At 40.5% G+C, this 20,094-nt stretch overlaps 1 long non-coding RNA gene across 1 annotated transcript in view; it reads left to right on the top strand.

Moving 5' to 3' along the window:
- Positions 1 to 20,094, top strand: part of LOC136166703 (uncharacterized) — a 253,821-nt gene that overhangs the window by 116,287 nt on the left and 117,440 nt on the right. Inside the window, exon 2 of the long non-coding RNA XR_010662981.1 lies at positions 4,305 to 4,372. This is a non-coding gene — a long non-coding RNA (uncharacterized lncRNA). The remainder of the gene's footprint in view (positions 1 to 4,304; positions 4,373 to 20,094) is intronic.

The raw sequence follows: 20,094 nt of genomic DNA, 5'->3' as shown, positions 1-20,094 counted from the left end.
TCAATGATGATTCTGACTTTAGGTAGTGGGGAGGATGGTGGTGCCAGATGCTGAGACTTAAGAACATGAGAGAAAGCACAGTTACCTTCTTTCACAATGCATCTCGTTTGGCTCAGCATTGGTTCACAGGGTTTCACAGACCTTTCCACATGAAGCTGACCTTTTCTCAATAAAGCATGGCTCACAAACTCTAGACAGACAAAGATTCTCTTTTTGTTTCCAAACACCTGGACAGAACTGTTAAAGATGCTGTCTCAAGGTACCTCAAAGGAGGAATGTTTAAATAAAAGTTCCTAACTCCATGACCTAACATTACAAAAGCTGCTTCACTTTATTTTCTAAGTCATTCCTGTATTTGTTACTTGCAAGGCTAACTATTGCTGTCACTGACTCCCCAATTATAAAATGAGGTCAGAGTTCCTCTGTGATTATTTTTTCTTTTTAAAAGCAAGGTAATTACCTAAGCATGGCTCCACTGAGCAGCGCCTAATAATAGTATTTTGCTTTAGGTACATCATAAAGCAATTGCACATACTCTTTCCTTTCATATCGTGGGTCATAAACATGTGGTGCATGCAACATTAATTTCCTAGAGAATGATTGTCAAGATGACATTTTCTGATCAGTGGCAAAATAGGTATGCATGGACCTATATCCATGTAAAGAGTGACTGACCAGTAGTATGTTCATTTTATAGCTAATTCCCTCAGAAATCTTTAAAGCAAGATGGCCACAGAGTGATGCATTGCCAGGCTCTAAGAAATGTTGGTTCATTACCACTAGATCAGTCCCTGAAGGGTTACTGTTAATATTTGACCTCGGAAAGAAAGTAGACAATAAAAATCCACATTTAGGGTACTTTATATACTCATGTGCAAGTAGAGGGAAGGCTCAGTGAAGTTGAAACTGTTTACATAGCACATAATAAGGATCATTAATATTAGTTAACAATTCTCATACTGCAGCTGTGTGTTTATGTGGATGTAATATCACAAAGCAGTTAGTAGAATGCAATTTGCTGTCACTGAGATTAAAGTCTAACTCTGGCTTTGCCATTGAAGAAGCAATGTGACTTTGAACGAATTATTTAAATTCTCTAAATCTTAGTTTCTTCGTTGATAAAATGGACATTATGCCACTTCCTTGGGTTTAATGAGTTAACACATGCAAAGAATTTAAACCGGTAACTGATGTATCTTTAAGTATTCCCAAAAAATGGAGATAATGAAGTAAAGCAATGTAAATGTATAGTAATGATTCATTGCAGACTAACGACTTGATATCAGACCTAGATGCCTGAGTATAACTAAAACACTGCAAAATACTTAAATTTGTGGATAGCTGATTATTTTAACATAGTTTACAGGAAACATAATAATATCATACTCCATTGACTCTCTCATGTACATTTTAAAACACTTCAATGTGAGGCCTTGATTTTACTTGCACATACATATCAAAACGTCTAGAAAGGATAAGAGTAGCTTAGAAGAAAATTCCAGAACCAATAATGAAACATTCTTTTTGGAAATGCTACATCATCAATGTTCTCATTGACATGGAGGATGACATCACAGAATATCCCTAAGGATGTTCATCTGCAAAGTGATTCAGAAGAGCCAGACTCTGAATGGGAAGTTCTAGGAAAGATCTCCTCTCCTCCCATTTTTGTTTTGTTTACGCTTTCCATTTTATACATGCACAACAGTAATGTCCGATAAAAATATATGTCTAACGAGCTCTGTTTATTAAATAGAGCACGTTCAAATCAATACAAAACAAGTTTTATTGATAAAGTGCTGTGTCATAGTTTAACTGCCAGTCTTTGTTATGTTGACTCATAAATAATGGAACATCTTCCATTATGACAACTTAGCTTTACTGAAATATGGAAAACAATGTAAGAACAGTCAAAAGAATTTAGAAAAATTACAAAGCTGAGTTGCTAAGTGAACTCATTCACTGTGGTCTGGGTTAGAATATCATTTAAGTTCCCTACTCAAAAATTTAAGTTGGGGAGCTCAAGGACACTACAAAGACAGGTGGTAGTTTTCAAGCTGAAATGGACAAATAGGAAGAGTGATCACTGATCAAAAAAGTCAGGTAATGCATACTAAGAAACTAGGACTAAAAACATCATCATAACTAAGAGGCATTTGAAACATGACTTAAACTGGGAGACTTACAGGCAGATACACTAACCTTCCAGTTGAACTGTTACACGTATGGACAATTGTGAAGAATGTTACAGGGTATACAGTAGTAGGCACTACTTCATTTGGCAACAGTTAATGAGATGAAAGTGTGTCACATGCCTTCCTGACACTCCTCCCTCATTTATTCTCAAATTTAAAATTCCTTTGAAAGAAACATTGTGGTTCTCTGGTATTTTCAATGACTTTATTATAATACTACTAAAATGTATACATATAAAGCTAGACGTGAGCAGATGTAAAGTCAAATAGAATCAGAGGAATAAACAAAAGCCAAGCCAAGCCAATGCAGTTAAAATTGATTACGTTTGTTAAATGGAATTGCTGAGCTTGTTCTGTCTGCAAGCCCAGTAACTGCTTGCAACACAAGTCTGATATTGACCTAACAAAGACTCCTTTGAGTTCAACCCGCCTCAAACATCAAATCGGGGGTGATGAGCAATTTCCCTGTCGCTTCCTTCCATGTGCACTACTTCGCCCTTCACTTGACGTGCATCTATTACGTCTGCCTCTATGCTCTCCTTCTCTCTAATATATGCATGTTTCCCTTGTATCACAAACCCACCTGCAAAGAAAGACACCGAGTAGTTATCTTTTGCTTGGTAACAAACACCACAAAACTCACTGGCTCACAACAGCAATCATCATTTCCCTCTCATGGCTTCTTTAGGTCAGGAACTCAGCAGGGGCTCAGCTGTGTAGTCCTGACTTAGTGGGTATTTCGTGAGGTTGTAGTTAGATGGTGGCTGAAGTTGGAAGACTTAATCACGTGCATACCCAGTAGCTGGCCTGGGAAGACAAATAGCTGGGGCTCCTCTACCAGCCTCTGAAATATCTTCACTGGATTTCTGGGGTACAATGGATTAGGAAAGTCACATTTCTTTTTTCTTTTTTTAAACTTATTTTTAATTGAAGGATAACTGCTTTACAATACTGGCTTGATTTCTGCCCTACATCACCGTGAATTAGCCACAGGTGTATGTATGTCCCCTCCCTCTTAAACCTCCCTCCCACCTCCTACTCCTCTAGGTTGCTATGAAGCCCCAGGTTCAGCTCCCCGAGTCATACGGCAAATTCCCACTGGCCATCTACTTTACACATGGTAGTGTATCTGCGTCCATGCTACTCTCTCCATTCCTCTCACCCTTTCCTTCCTCCCCCCACTCCGTCCTTGTCTGTAAAGTCTGTTCTTCACATCTGCATCTCCACTGCTGCCCCACAATTACGTTCATCAGTACCATCTTTCTAGATTCCATATATATGCATTAATATTTGATATTTGTTTTTCTCTTTCTGACTTACCTCACTCAGTATAATAGGCTCTAGGTTCATCCACCTCATTAGAACTGACTCAGATGTGTTACTTTTTAGGGCTGAGTAATATTCCATTGCATATGTACCACTGTTTCTTTATCCATTCATAAATGGATATGAATGGATGGACATCTAGGTTGCTTCCAGGTATTGTATTCTAGCTATTGTAAGTAGTGCTGCAATGAATACTGGGGTACATGCATCTTTTTCAGTTTTGACTTCCTCAGGGTGTATGCCTAGAAGTGGTATTGCTGGGTCATATGGTGTTTTTATTCCTAGTTTTTTAAGGAATATCCATACTGTCTTCCACAGTGGCTGTATCAATTTTCATTCCCACCAGCAGTGCAGGAGGGTTCCCTTTTCTCCACACCCTCTCCAGCACTTGTTGTTTGTGGATTTTTTGATGATGGCCATTTTGACTGGTGTGAGTGATATCTCATTGTAGTTTTGATATGCAATTCTCTAATAATGAACAATGTTGAGCATCTTTTCATGTGTTTATTAGACATCTGTATGTCCTCTTTGGAGAAATGTCTATTTAGGTCTTTTGCCCACTCTTGATTGGGTTATTTGTTTTTCTTGTATTGAGTTGTATGAATTGCTTGTATATTTTGAAAATGAATCCTTTGTCAGTTGTTTCATTTGCTATCGTTTTCTCTCATTCTGAGGGTTTTCTTTTCACTCTGTTTCACTTTTGCTGTGCAAAACCTTTTAACTGTTATTAGGTCCCACTCGGGAAAGCTGTATTTCTTAAATGGCGCCTCACTGTTTTCCCAGGTGCATGCCCCAAGACAGACGCCAGGTGGAAGCCATACTGCCCTTCCCAACCTAGCTTTGGGAGTCAGGTAAGACCACCTTACCTCATTCTGCTTGTCAGAAGCAAGTCACTAAGTCCTTCCTGCATCCAAAGGAAGGAAAATTAGAATCTTCTTTTTAAGGGAGGCGTGTGAGAGAACTTGCAATACATTTAAAAACCTCCAGATATGGACACTGTGTGGCCATATTTCATTTAAAAATGTTCATCTGCATGATTCAGTGCATGGTTTCATCCCTTTACACATTTCAGAGGGAATTCACAGAACCCCAATAAAAGGCAAGTCATTTCCTACTAGTCTGTGGACCCCAGTTTGCGGAAAATTAAGTTATGCTCAGATTACAGTACATGGAATGAAGGTTTCCTTAACTCACGGGCTAAGAGAGAATGAACTTCAAGAAATAGGAAGAGAAAAAAAATAGTCTTGTGAGGATTTTTTAATGTTTAAGTCAACAGATGTATAATTCACCTGAGGTAATGAAATCAATTTTTTAAAGTTCACTTTGTGATTGATCCAGGATTAAGAAATCTTTAAAACTGGCCCTTGAAAGTCCAATGTTCTACACTCTAGACTAATGCAAACATTCTGTGTTAAGGACATCAGTTATTAACAAAATATACCATGGTAGTAACAAGGCAGTTTTCTGATTTCTTTGAGCGCCCATCAAATATCCTTCATAAGATTCAATCTGTTCTTTTGTGACAGAGTTTTGGTTCACTCGTTTATTTTGGTTTTACTATCTCAAAGATTAACAGATAACAATGAATACTTATAAAGTACAGTGTTAATTGTGTGCATCTGCATTTACAAGCTCTCAAGAATTTTCTTTAAAATAGAACAAGGTTTGTTAAGACAATAAAAAATGTAACCTTCTCCCTCGAAAAGGAAATAGAAAAACAAGACACACTGGAAAGTGTTTTGCAAACTGGTAAAGCTGAAGAACTTGATGGATGCAAGGATGACTTTATTTCTTTTTAAACTGCCTTTCCCACATATTCTAATAATGGTTAAGAGTCCCCCTCCTTTTGGGGACCTAAATGTCCATCAACAGATGAATGGATAAAGAAGTGATACACACACACATATACACATACACACAATGCAATACTACTCAGCCATAAAAGACAATGAAATAATGCCATTTGCAGCAACATGGATGGACCTAGAGAGTGTCATACTGAGTGAAGTAAGTCAGAGAAGGAGAAATATCATATGACATCCCTTATACGTGGAATCTAAAAAAAAACAATACAAATGAACTTATAAAACAACCAGACTTCGAGGACTAGCTTATGGTTGTCAAGGGGAAGGATGGGGGAAAGGGCTAGTTAGGGAGTTTGGGATGGACATGTACACACTGCTATATTGAAAATGGATTAACCAACAAGGACCTACTGTATAGCACAGAGAACTATCTTCAGTATCCTATGATAAATCATAAAGGAAAAGAATTTTTAAAAAAGAATGTGTTTATATATATGTATACCTGAATCACTTTGCTATGTATCAGAAATGAACACAACATTGTAAATCAACTTCAATAAGAAAAGGCCCCCTCCTTGAAGCTGAAACTCCAGTACTTTGGCCACCTCATGCGAAAAGTTGACTCATTGGAAAAGACCCTGATGCTGGGAGGGATTGGGGGCAGGAGGAGAAGGGGACAACAGAGGATGAGACGGTTGGATGGCATCACCGACTCGATGGGCATGAGTTTGAGTAAACTCTGGGAGTTGGTGATGGACAGGGAGGCCTGGTGTGCTGCGATTCATGGGGTTGCAAAGTTGGACACGACTGAGTGACTGAACTGAACTGAATTGAATAAATAGTGAGGACTTGGTGTCAAAGTCCTGCAGAGTTCATTCATTATTCAGTAAATAGTGACTATAATACGTAACACCTTTCCCGTTTCTGGGGATCTGTAAGAGCAATGCAATCAATTCTCATGGGTATTACGGGTCTAACAGGGAAGACAGGCATTCAGTAAATCATCATAAAAGTAATAAATGCCACAAAGGAAACCATAAGGTGCTAACGGAACGCCAACCTAGTCTGGGGACAGAGCCTGGAATACAAAACAATATATAAACAAACATTCAGAAAATGAGAAGGAGATCAGCAGATGAGAAGAGGAGTTTTCTGGCTTTTTCTGTATTTGCTATCAGCCACTGTAATATCTTTTGCTTCAAACATTATACAAGGAAGTTGTGGCTACCACTGAAATAAATTTCTGGCCCATAAAAGAATGTTGTTATTGGATGCATATCAATTAATATTTAAGAATTACTTGGTGATCTGCAAATCCTGTGAAGGCATATCAGGGGTATGGATATTTAAATGGCCTGAGTGAGTCTTCTGCAAACCATCATCTCATGGAGGCAGGTCACTGAGACCTAGATGGTTTTTAGACTGGCTAGCAGTGCACAATGGTTGACTCCAGCTGGGCAGTCTGTGCATCAGAGCCTCCCTTCCATTAACAATTTATTTCTTCATCTCTACTGGTGAGAAGGGTGAGAAAGAACAGCTTACCTCCTATTAACTTCAAAAGGAGTCTGAGCCTGACATCTTTGCAGCTGGCAAGCGTTGCTTTCCTGGTATTTCCCATTTGTTTGTCAGTGGAGTTCCTGTGACTTGAGGGATGCCCCTGTCAATCCAAAAAGAAACAAGGGAAGTGAGAGAGGGGGTTAAGACTCTTCTTGCCTCTGACAATTCAGGTGCCCTGAATGCCTCATCTCTACAGGGAGGTTTTCTCTTAACAAACACTTAGAAGGGTATGAAAAGACCTCTACAAAGACTCCAAAAGCTGCAGCAGAGCTTTCTTCTTTCTGAACCCTGCATTCTGTCTGATCAGCTCTTAGGCTCAGATAGTAAAGAATCCACCTGTAATGCAGGAGACCTGGTTTTGATCCCTGGGTTGGAGAGATTCTCTGGAGAAGTGAACGGCAACCGACTCCACTCTTCTTGCCTGGAGAATTCCATGGACAGGAGCGCTTGGCAGGCCACAGTCCATGGAGTCGCGGAGTCAGACATGATTGAGTGACTAACACTTTCACATCTCATATTTGAGATAGCAGTGTTATCCCAAATGTCACCTGCAGTTCAGCTATGAAGCTCCTGTTATGTGGAGGGATAACAGCTTGTGTGATTGTTTCTGTGCTCATGAAAGGCACATGTTAGCTTGATGCATAAAGCAGGGCACCCAAAGTTGGTGCTCTGGGACAATACAGAGGGGCAGGTGGGGAGGGATGTGGGATGGGGGTTCAGAAGGTGGGGGGGAACACATGTATACCCATGGCTGATTCATGTTGATGTATGGAAAAAAGCATCACAATATTGTAAAGCAATTATCCTCTAATTAAAATAAATTAATTAAAAAAAAAATAAATTGATGCCCAGAAAAGAAAAAACAAAAACTACTTAACAGGGACTTCCCTGGCAGTCCAGTGGTTAAGAATTCACCTTCCAATGTAGGTTTGATCTACACTGTAGGGGTGTGGGTTCATTCCCTGGACGGGGAGCTAAGATACTAAATGTCTCATGGTCAAAAAACTAAAACATAAAACAGAAACAATACTGTTAAGAAATTCAATACAAAGACTTTAAAACTGGTCCACAACAGAAAAGAAAAAAATCTTAAAACAAACAAAGTTACCTAACTGAGGGAGTGAGGTGGCTAATGAGAATGAAGGCCAGTCACAGAGACAGACATTAACCCTTTAATTACTGAATTGCAGGGGAGGTCCAGGAGTCTTGAGGGGAGAGGGAAACAGCCTCAGGGTGGTACAACTTGCTCACTGGTCTGGACATACTTTAGAATTTTAACAACCGCTGTCTGTTGAGTAACTTGATATTTGGTGCAGTGTATACTTCCTAGAAGGACAGGTGTGCATTCCAACAGAACCTGGGCATCAGGGCTGGATTTCAGTGCTTGATTCTTTAACATACTATGTGAGTTTCGGGAAGTCCCTTATCTCCTTCAGTCTGTTTTTCTATCAGGTTACACAATAGCTTCTTTCTGGTCATAACATTCATTCCCACTATTTCTAAAGCCATGGTCCAGGCACTGTTTTTATTCTTTTACACAACATAATGTGTTGTGATTGAGAGCCTGGGTCTTACTACTTGGGTTAAATTTTCCTCAGCGATCCCAGGCTTATTCTGTAAGTTTTCTTGGTTCCATTTCTTCAAATGTGAAAAGGTGACTATGATCAATCTATCACATAGGGTTGCAGTAGATGAGGGTTACAAGGGATAATGCAAAAAGAGAATTTAAAACCATGCTTGGGTACAGAAGCACTCAAGAGATGTTACTTTTTATTATATCATGGCCACAGTGGAGCGAAGAGCTACAGAGTATTCCTATTTATCCTTCAAACCCATCCATGAACTGCAAGGTTATTTTTCAAGTCCAAGCTGCCTTAGCTCTTGAATTGTACTCCTAGTGTTAATGGCACATTGAATGAGGGGGAGAGGGAACATGGGCCATGTCTTCAGAACGTGTTCCAGGCATGGCCAAGGGCCCAGTCTCTGATGTCTCAATCTGTTCAGGAGAACTCTGCCACGTGCCAACTTTTGCTAAACCACTAAAAGAGTTTATGGTGAAAGGAGATTTTTAACAAAGGAGAATTCTTCCTTTTGTTGGGATGTGGAAGAGGTATTTCAAGGGCTCTTCCTTTCAGATGTTATCTTTTTCCATCTGGCAGTCTGATTAGGTGGAGGGAAGTGATGGAGACTCTGGATAGTACATCTCCCAGATAGGATTTTCCTACTCCATTCTAATCTGAAGGACATGGACATATGAAAGTAAAGACTCACAATTTCAATACATGGTATTGATAATAAAGCTCCCATCCCCCAATGAATCTATCAGTGAATTTTAATTGGTGATAAGGTGGTTGAAATCCAGGGAATTTAGAGCCCACTTCATTGAAGGGTCTAGGAAAAGTGTTGACTCCAAGCTTCAGGTTCAAGTTACTCAAAGATTTCCACCATGACTTGTTCTTTGGCCATCTTTCAGCTCAAGTTTTCTTCTATTCTGGCTTTATTTTCAATGAGACTTTCCCCAAGTGGTGGCTCCTTAATCCACCAGTAACTCTAGCCTTGGGTTTTGCCAATTTCTCAACCCCAGCAGGTAAACAGCACTTCTTTCCAATCATTCCAGCAAAATCCCAGGTAGGAATCTTAGGGGTCCACCTCGACTTATGTGCCTGTCTTTGGATTTACTGAGGCCAAGGGAAACAACACTCTGACTGACTGGGCACAGGCCACAGACCATTTTCTCAAGCCAAGAGAAATATTCAAATTTCACACACTAAGAATAAGCTGAAGACTGGTTGCCGCAAAGAAGACTGGAGTCTTGTTCTCAAAAGAAGGCAGTCAAAAAACTCAACAGATCCCATTCCAAACAAGGATTTAGAATGCAGAAAGCCATCCACACACAAACATGCCCCACAGATATTTATCTGGACACTGTAGTGAAAGAGCTGAAAAAAATGAGGTGTTAATGTTAATGAATCATTTTACTGTTTCCTTTTCTTCAGCAAAGTTTGGAGGTTCATTCATCCAGCAAAGCCTCACCTCTATAGAGCCTTCCCTCTGTGCCTGGTGCTGAGTTAGAACCTAAGGACCAGGAAAGAGCAAGATGTTCTGACTAGAAGCTCCTAACCAGAACATGCCACACACTTATTGTATTGCTCTCCAGCACAGATTTCTATATCCTACTATTCTTCTCAAGTAACCGTAGACCAGCTTATTTCCCTCTGAATGCTGAGGGCTCCATCTAGAAGTTCCTTTGCTGGAAGGCATATTAGGAAATGGGATGTCCTGCCAGAGACACACACAAGAAATCTGAACTGCATGGCCTTAGGTAAACCCCACTAGGTCTCAGTCAAGGGCTCCATTCCCCTGCAGCAGGGGTAAGGACAAAAGGCTAATTGTCCTTAGGCTCCTATAGGATAAATAGAAAGAATATGCCCCTGCTAGTTAATCTGCTGGTGATAAAGAGTATTGTTTTATCTCTGCCATCTCCACGGTTCCATAGGATGAGAACTGTTGTGACACAAAGTCCCCCTTGTCTTTCCAATCCAAAGAGACGTTTAATTGACCTTTCATATATCTCTTGGTTGTCACAATCCGAGCACTGAGTTGCTATTATGCATCGAGGGGATTATTCTTATTCCCCAAAAGGGACTATCATCTACAGAGATGCTATGATGCTAAAAAACAGCATGATATTCTCCTGCTTTAAAAACTTAACTTTTTTTTAAAAGCAGTTTTAGATTTACAGAAAAAGTGAATCCAAAGTAGAATTACCATCTGCTCCCTCACTCTGCTCTCTCCAACCCAGTTTCGCCTATTCGCACCTTGCATTAGTGTGTTAGAGTGGTATCTTGGCTATCTTGGTATCTAGTGTGGTATCTTGGCTGTAATTGATGAGCCAAGATTACAACATTATCATCACCAAAAATCCATAGCTTACATTAGGGTTTACTCTTTACAATGTACATTCTGTGGGTTTTGACATGCATAAAGACATGTATTCACCATTACAATATCAGACAGAGTTGTTTTAGTGCCCTAAAAACACTCTGTGCTCTGACTATTCCACCCTCTCTCCTCTCCAATCCCTGACAACCACAGATCTTTTTACTGTCCCCACAGTTTCATCTTTTACAGAATGTCATATAGTGGGGATCATTCACAAAGTATGTGGACTTTTCTAATTGGTGTATTTCACTTAGCAATATGCATTTAAGTTTCCTCCATGTCTTTTTGTGGCCTGAGAGCTCATTTTTTTTAATTGCTAAATAATTTCTGCTTAATATTTAAAGCTTTCAGGCTACAAGAGTAAAGTTGTCCCTACCTCTTATTTATCCTTCAATGGCATTTTTATAAACCTAAGAGATTACTACTACTCACCAAAGTTTTTATAAGTGGACTTACTCTGTGTGTTATTTGAAAGAATTAATTATTACAGAACAATGACATTGCAGTCTTTTTTTCTCAAGACTGGAGGAATGAAGATCAAATTCTAATATTTCAGTGCCAGCCAAACTAGAGAAGGTCTATTTAGGCTGCAGACAACAGTAGTATTCTTGACATTTTTACTCAGAAGAATTTATATGTGTGTAATTAGTGTTTTTTTGAAAATAAATGATTTCCTGACTTTCCTCCCCACCCCCAGCAGTATTAGAGACCCTTCTCACCTGATTAGTAGTAATATTTGTTTTTATTTAACCAAGCAATGACATTAGTTTTTATTTGACCAAGCAATTCTCTTCTTTACTTACATCTCCTCAATAGAATCCACTTTGTTCACGAGAACAGCAGTGGCGGAGTTCCTATTCACTTTTCTGCTATTTGACAGTCATAAAATGTACAGGCTTTAGAATTTAAGGAAGTGGAGCAAGCATCCCTGCTCCACCCCTTGATTACCTGTGTGTTTTTTAACAAGTCATTTCTGCTCTCTATGTCTGTTTTTTCTTTTGTAAATCACAGCTAATAATAGACTCTTGTAAGACTGTTCTGGATATGCAAACAGATAATCCAGGGAGAGCATTAAGCACAGTTTCAACAACAAAGAAAACTTCCTGAAACATCAGCCAAGCCACATCAGGCAACTGGCCTATCAAGGAAACGCTGAGTACAGAGTAGATGCTTATGAAATTGTTTCTGACTGAGAGAGGGTAAAGGGAGGGTATCCCTGTCACGTGAGAGCTCTCAGAGAACACAGTGGAGAAAGCCGACTTAATAGGGACTGAGTGTGATGGAGCAGATTAGGTACCCTGTGCAATCTTATGGAACCAAGAATATCACTTCTGCTACCTTTTGACTCTGCCCCTGCTGAGAGATAGGGTCTTAGCTAATAACTCACATCCTTCCCTTCTCTCTGAAAGCCCATTTCCTGAGCAAATGCATGCTCTGGAGAGGTGGTTAGCAAACAACCCAGATCCCAGGATTAATGGACAATTTCTTTCGGATGAAACTGAAGGGTAGAGCAGCATTTTCTGTCTCTCCTTCTCACCACTCCCCCCTCCCCGCCACCAATAACTTATCTCATAGTGTTTAAGGTCCTAATGGTGCAAGAAATCTCAATCCCATACAACACGAGAGCTTACTACATCTATACTGTGGGCACCCTCTTTTTTTTTTTTTTAATCCTACTTTTGCTTTCTAACCACTTTCATTTTGCAGACAAAGACTCCTTTGCCAAAGACAGGATAAATAAACTCAGACACATCCTGTCTCTTTTACATCTTTGTTTATCCATAAACTGTCAAAGATACAGATGAAAATCCACTAAAGTGTGCAAGGAAGCAGTTAGACAAAGGCCAAATGAGACTGGTGCACAGAAGCTTGATGTTAGGGAAGATAATATCCAAAATGATACCAAGCCAGCTCAGTATGGTGACGTGAATAAATATTAAAGTAACCAACAAAAGATGACCAACTAATTCAGTTAAGAATGGTCTCAATTGTGTAAAAAAGTAATCATGAAAAAAATCAATGTGAGAAACCATCTATATAGTTAGCGGGAAAGTGACTGCACCATTGGGATCTTAGTAACTGTGAGATAAGTTAGTTGAGAGGTGGGGGAAGGGTGAGGAGAAGAAGAAAAGCTCAGGGGTTGAGTATAAACTCAAATATGAGAGTGGATTTGAAATCTGGCTCCTCGTTTACCTTTAACCGGTGACACTTCAAACCTCACTTTCCTCATGTGTAGATGGGATAAATTAGTATGTATCTCAGAAGATTATCTTTTAAAGACTTGCTAAGATAAAATATAAAAGTGCTTGGTAATGCTTCGCTCAGGCAGACATCGAATTAAAACAGCTGGCAGTCATTTTTAATATGTCAATAAGGAGTATGAATTAAAGGGCACATAGCATGCAGTGTTGCCCCGTTTTTCTGCCATAAAACCTCCTATTCCAGCGCATCCAGTGAGGTTAATGTTTTGCAGAAAACAGTATGGGAAAAGCTGCCTTAAATAAGCAAACTGAAGACTTAGGTTGGATAGGTGGGTTCTCGTTAGAAATTGAACAGTTTTAAAGTGGTACTTGTGGCTATTTCTGTAACATTTGGGGCATCATGTTAGGGGTCAGGAAGCTCTCCTCTGTGCTGCCCTCATTTCTGTGGAAAATCAGATTTCATTTTCATCATGCCTACTAACAGTAACTTTCTGAGACCCAGTGAAAAACAAGAACTGCCTGTTCAAACTGGTTGCAAGATTTGCAAAGCAGTTTTCTCGTTGGACCCCTACCGGGGCAGCAGGCCTGGGTCCGTTTCCCCTTGTGTCCCATGAACACAGAAGCCATCACCTCATCTCCCTTGGGGAGGTGCTGTGAACCTGGAAGAAGCATCTGGGCCCTCTCTGGAGAAGAGTAAAGTACACTCAGGGTTGTGGATGTTTTATGATCTGCAAGAGATGGATCATCCAAGGCGCAGGCTTGCAGCTTGATTTTCTTTTTCCTTTTTTAACGCAAAAGTTCAGCAGTGAAACTCATTTTCCACAACTCCCCAAGTGGTTTTGCAATAAATCTGTGAATTTAATCAGCCTCCTTTGTGGAGGCAATCTTCCCTAATTGGGTATTTGTGGGCAACAATAGACATGATGACAAAAAGACTTCATCTCTGGAAAAGAGGCCAGAGTCTCATCAGTAACTCTGATAATAAAGCTCCCACCCCCAGCCAAAGAAAAGGAACACAGGCCTCCAGCAACACCCTTGGCACCAGATTCACTGGTTCCAGATCATATTTGCTTTCTAGACCATCATCTCATTCTCCTCCTTCCTGTCGCCAACAAGAAAATGAAAATTCTGAAGTGAAAACTGAGCATCATCTCCAGCACCACACAGGCCAGTAACTAAGTGGACTAAGTTGATTTCAAGTTTCCTAGAAGACTGCAATAGAGTAATGGGGAACTGCAATGAGAACTGAAAACAAAACTAACACACAGAATCTGAACAACACAATCTTGTTTCCTTTCTCATTCTCTAACTGGGGATTCCCACTCCTTTCTGCCAGTTCTGGCAGCAATGTTGGGGTTTGGAAGGGCCTCAGGCAGGAATATCACACACAGAGCTGTTGGCTATCCAATGGCAAAGAAAACTATTAAAAAAAAAAAAAAAAGCAGGGATGTGGAGCTAGGTGCCTCATGTTCCCTAATTATTAGACAAATACAATCTCCAGATTGGCTGGTATCTGGCCTGCATAGGTTAGGAGTTGAGAGAGAGTGATTCTAGTAATGGAGGCAGGCCTATCAGGGATACTCAGCCTATCTGAAGAGGTTGGAGAGGAAGGGCAGATACAACCTAGGTTTTTCCACGCTGGAAAATGAGAGAACAAAGCGTGATAATGAATTAGAAGTGGAGCAAAGGGAAGAATTTCACAAAGATGCCATCTGTCCCACCTCCATGCAGCTGAGCCTGACATTCTGGCATCCTCTCTGTTCTCTGCCTGTGAGAGCATCCTGACACTCAGCCACTCCACCCCTCAAGGCTGTTGGGGGTCAACAGAGCACGTGGGTGACAAACACAGAAACTCACCTCTGGTCAGCAGACACAGGACAAAAATGGGAGGAAGAACTCTGAAAAAAATGCCATCCTCCCAGCCAACTGGACCCAAAGACAAAAGAGCCAGTGTGCTTCAACTCCTGTAGCCACAGGCCCTCACTGGCGCGTGAATAGGGGCACTGATGGGGCAGAAATGCAATAAAATCCCAGGTGCCCTCATTTCAGTCCTGAGTTGTGGTTTCTCTTCTTCCTCCCACTGGCCAGCTTCAGCATGAATTGCTCCCAAAACCAACAGTGAAATTTAACCTCCATTCCTTGCAGGAAAAGAAGAAATCCTCGTCTCTTCCGGGAATTTTATTGTGGTGTAAGTCTTGCAGGCTTTGGCATGCCTCTCATATACATACACGCTGTGGCCGGGGCGGTGCAGGGGGGGGTGGGGGGGTGGGGGGGTGGCTTTCCAGATGATCTTTCTCTGTAGAACAAGGCTCTCAACAAAGTGTGGTCTTTGGACAGAAAGGATCAGCATCACCTGAGAACTCATTATAAATGCAAATGCTTGATCTTACCCAGTCCTACTGAATTCAAAGCTCTGAGGATTGGACCCAGCAGTCCAATGAACATTTAATTCTGAGAACCACTATACAGGCTGATCATTTCTCCACAATTCCTATTTTTACACCTGAGTCTTTGGTCCTCCTGTTCCCTTCATTTGATATGCTTCTTTCTTTCCAGCTTGGCAGGCTCCTAGTCAGTCTTTAAAGACCTCCAAAAAATACCCTATTCTATTTGTAAGCCTCTCCTGACACCATCTTCTCCACTAAGCAAAACTAATTGCCTTATTTGTGTTCTGACAACACTTCAGGCAGTCATTAATATATTACATTACAATCAACCTGTATGTGTTTTCCATACCAGGCTGAGAGGACAGGAAAATGTCTAATTCAGCAAATAGTTTATACAAAGTATCACAAGACTATCATTGTGTTAGCTCTGGTGATGTCAACATAAAATAATGAAAAGCTTAATTAAAAAGTGAGACTGCCTCATTTACACAACTCATTTTTGCATGCCATTTGCATGAGATTGCAAATCCCAGGCTTAAAGTCTCACCTCTGACACATGTTACTTACATAAACTATAACCGTGCGCAAACTATTTAACGTTATTTAATCTCATTCACAGGCTTCCCTTATGGTTCAGCTGGTAAAGAAGCCGCCCACAGTGCAGGAGACGTGGGTTCGATCCCTGGGTTGGGAAGATCCCCTGGAGAAGGGAAAGGTTACCCACTTCAGTATTCTGGCCTAGAGAATTCCATGGCCTGTACAGTCCATAGGGTTGCAAAGAGTCGGACACGACTTTCACACATAATCTCACTCATAGTAAGGAAACGTTGGTAGTACTTTGTGTTAACAGGTGAATGAATTAGAAATATGTGTACAGTGCTCAGTCACAGTACCTGACTCAGTGAATGTTTGTTGTTATTGCTGATTATAATAATATCAACATTAGCATTGTCACCACCATCATCATTATATCACTAACAACCTGCACGGTGCCTGGTATACAAAGCGTGAACATAAATGTGAGAATTTGAAAAAGGTCAAAGCTCTAGGCTTATCTACTGTCTACACTTCATGGGGTACTTAACACCATAAACAAATTTGACTTTAAGGAAGATGTTTCAGATATTCAAAAAGATACAGAGAACTTTCAGGAATAGCATATCCATGACATTTGCAGCTGCTGAGCTGCCCTTAGCTTTCAAGTTAGTTTCACAGCTCCCTCCTGGTGTCCTCACTCTTTTATCTACTCACAAAGCCCCAAAGGACCAAAGGAAGATACCCATCACATCAGTCTAGACTTTCAACTGCTCAAACATTCAACAGACATCTTGAGGCTGCTATTCTCTCTACTAAAATTTAGGGATTGTCTCTGCGTGGCACCAAGAGCTCTGTGGATTGAAACTCCTTTTCCTGACTCCCCATCAATCTCTCTGACATCGCTTCTCTGATAAAGCAGTCCAAGTACGATGGTATGGAGGTAGATTCTTGGGAAAGACTCCCATTGCCAAGTTAATCCTCTTCCTAAACTCTGGTTGGAGCCAATAATGATGTGTCTGGACAGCAGACAGAGTTTATTTCAATTGTAAATGTGTAGCAGAGGCACCAATGGCTTTCAGGAGGTGAAAAATGCTAAAATAGTGAACAGGAAAAACGAAACAGTAAACTTTATATGGAAAGAGACTTTTTTTTAACCAGCTCTTCAAGAACCACAACCGTTTTGACAACTAATTTTTTAAGTCACCTAGTTCCTTCTTTTCCTTTTCTTATGTTCCCTTGACCTTGCCCCATTTCTTCTTTTGTCTTCCTACCAGCATATTCAGGGTAACAGAAATCTACCAAGTCAGATACGAGCACTGCCTACATGCCACATGCATTATGGAACAAAATCTCCTTTAATCCCCATAAAACCTCAGGAAAGACTATTACATATAATTTTAAAAAAAAAAAGGAAAATGAGGGAATTCCCTGGTGGTTCAGTGGTTAGGACTCCACACTTTTACTACCGAGGGTCTGACAAACTAAGATCCCGCAAGCTGTGTGGTGTAGCAAAAATAGTAATAATAAAAAGTACAGAAAAAGAGGATCAAACAGTAAAGTACAATTTTCTCAAGGAGGCATAGCTGGCAAGTTTGAGAACCAAGACTCAGATTCTGAGCTAGATGATTCCAAAGCCCAGTTATTTGTATTATACTGGGCTTGGCTGCTAAATGCCTTCTTCCAAGTGACCCATGATACTACATTTTATGCATCTACACATGGGAAAAAAGACCCCATTTGGACCCCTGGGCCCATCTCGTTAAGACTAGACCATCAGGACAACTGTTATTTAAGCATGGCTCTCTAACTTATACCCTAACTCTAATCAGCTTTTTCTCGGCAAGTGTCCATGCCTGTGGCCACAGGAGAGGGAAAACGATGACCACAGGCACAGACTTATTCTGGGGGTTCGGTCTACAGACTTAGCAGTTACATTACTTCTTGAGGCAGAGAAACAAGGTATATCTGTATCTTACCGATATCTACAGGAGTCAGAAGGCAGAGAGACAGAGAGAGGAAAGTCCTGGACAAGTAAGAAGCTATGGGAGAACACATAGCAGCAAATTCAAATGCCATCTGGCAACCATCAACTCTCAGACTCAGGTCCCGACAAGCTTACTCCACTGATAGGAGAGGGGAGGAGAGGGGACCCAGACCCAACTGAGTGAAATGTGTGTTGTTTCTGATCAGCTCATTTCTTCCTTTTGGAGAAGAGGACACCACAGCAAAGGGAATTTTGAAATTGGGTCCCACAAAATGTAAAGAAATGAACACAGGCAAATTAACCATTCACTGAATCTCTTTGAGTTATTGCATATTATTAAAAAATGATGGGTGGGTTTGACCATTCAAAAATGGGGATACATTCTAAAAATGATACCCTTTTCATTTAAAAAAAAAAAAAGTTAGACTGTAATTTTTCCAGGGGTCAGACAGGTACCATGCATATTTTTATAATCTCTTTGGGGTGTTGGAGTGGGACTGGTTTGGTGCTATTATAGGAGAAGGAATTTTGACGTGTCGTTTTCTCTCCTTTTTCTGAGGTTGTGGTGGACAAGCAGGCATTCAGATTTTGCAACTCTAACTAAAATGACACCCCTACTTCATGGTTTGGGGCTGTTTTTGCAAGAGTGGGCACAGATGGTATTTCTGTCTCCTCCAGAGAATATTTTAGGATGTAAAGTCTCTGAAATATATTATTCAACTGAGGTCAAAATAGTATTCTGGAAAAAATCATATATGAATAGGAAATAAGAACAACCTGGCTGAGGCTGAAAAAAAAAGAAAATGCATCTGGTTTTTAGAAATGGTAATATTTGTAATAATGTTTGTGTTGGGAATGTAATGAGACCTGGATTGTGGAAAGGAGTGCAGCTTTACTCGGGAAATTTAGTTGACTGTCTGTTCTTTCATCCCCTCCCCTCCTTAACTCCCCTCCTCCCCTTTCACTTTTCTTCCCTCATTTTCCCTCCTCTCTCCCCTTCCTCCTTCTTCTCCACTCCCACCCCCCAACACACACACAGGGATTGGTAAAGAGTAGACAGAGGTCTTCATTTCTAAAACTTTGATGAGCATGTGAATGTCCTGGAGACTCTGTTCAGCTTTAGATTCTGTAGGTCTGGGGTGAGGTCTAAGAGTCTGCGTTTCCAACAAACTACCAGATTAAGGCTTCTTTCCTAGACTGCAGATCATACTTAGAGTAACATGTGCTACAGGAAGTTTTATCATTACAAATGCATGGTAGAGGGGAGTAACACTATGATTTGCTAGGCTAGTAAGTGAATTCTTTCACTCATTCCTTCAATCAGTATTTGATGAAAACTGCTCTGTGCTGGGGTCTGTGCCTGGTATTGGGGGAGAAAATGATGAGTCTAACAGACACTACCCCTTTGTTAAGACCCTAGTACATATGACCAACATTAATCTGATAATCACATACTGAAATTTAATACTGCACCTATATTAAGTCCAATGAAGGAGAAGTGCAGGGGTGATGAGATCTTAAAATGTGGTGTCTTTATTAGAGGGTCAGAAAAGGCTTCCCTGAGGAAGTGATATTGAGTTGAGTAATGAATAATAAGAGTCATTATTATTATCACAGAAAGAAGTCACCCATTACTGAACACTTACACTGAGCTGGTACCTTACTATCTCCATGCATTATCCCATTGAATCCTCACAGCAACCTTGTAAGGTAGGTGCTATGATTATCCAGATTCACAGAAGAGAGGCCTGAGGCTCAGAGAACCTATAGAGGTCACACAGCTAGCAGAGAGCTAATCATGACCCCAATGCAGATAATACACAGTCTCAATGACTCCACTGCTTCCGTTTACCACCTAGGACAATTACTAGGAAGATCACTGAATCAACTGAATCTAATGAATTGGCTCTTTGCTCTTTGTTGTATTTAAAAACAGCCACAGTGAGATCTGTTATGCTCTTGCTGATACAATGTCACAGGGAGAGCTCTGAGCAGGAATCAGAAAATAGGATTTGGCATTCTAGCTATGCCACAACAGCTGCCACTTTTCAAGTCCCTACTGTTTGCCTGAGATGTTGCCAGGATCTTACATGATTATCCCAAATTTTCAAGATAATTTTTGTCAGATCAGGGTTGTGTATTAATGTCTGCATTTTATAG

Source organism: Muntiacus reevesi, chromosome 4 (genome assembly GCF_963930625.1).
Source record: "Muntiacus reevesi chromosome 4, mMunRee1.1, whole genome shotgun sequence".
NCBI lineage: Eukaryota > Metazoa > Chordata > Mammalia > Artiodactyla > Cervidae > Muntiacus > Muntiacus reevesi.
Note: the sequence above shows the minus strand (reverse complement) of the source record. Positions and strands in the feature narration are given on the sequence as shown.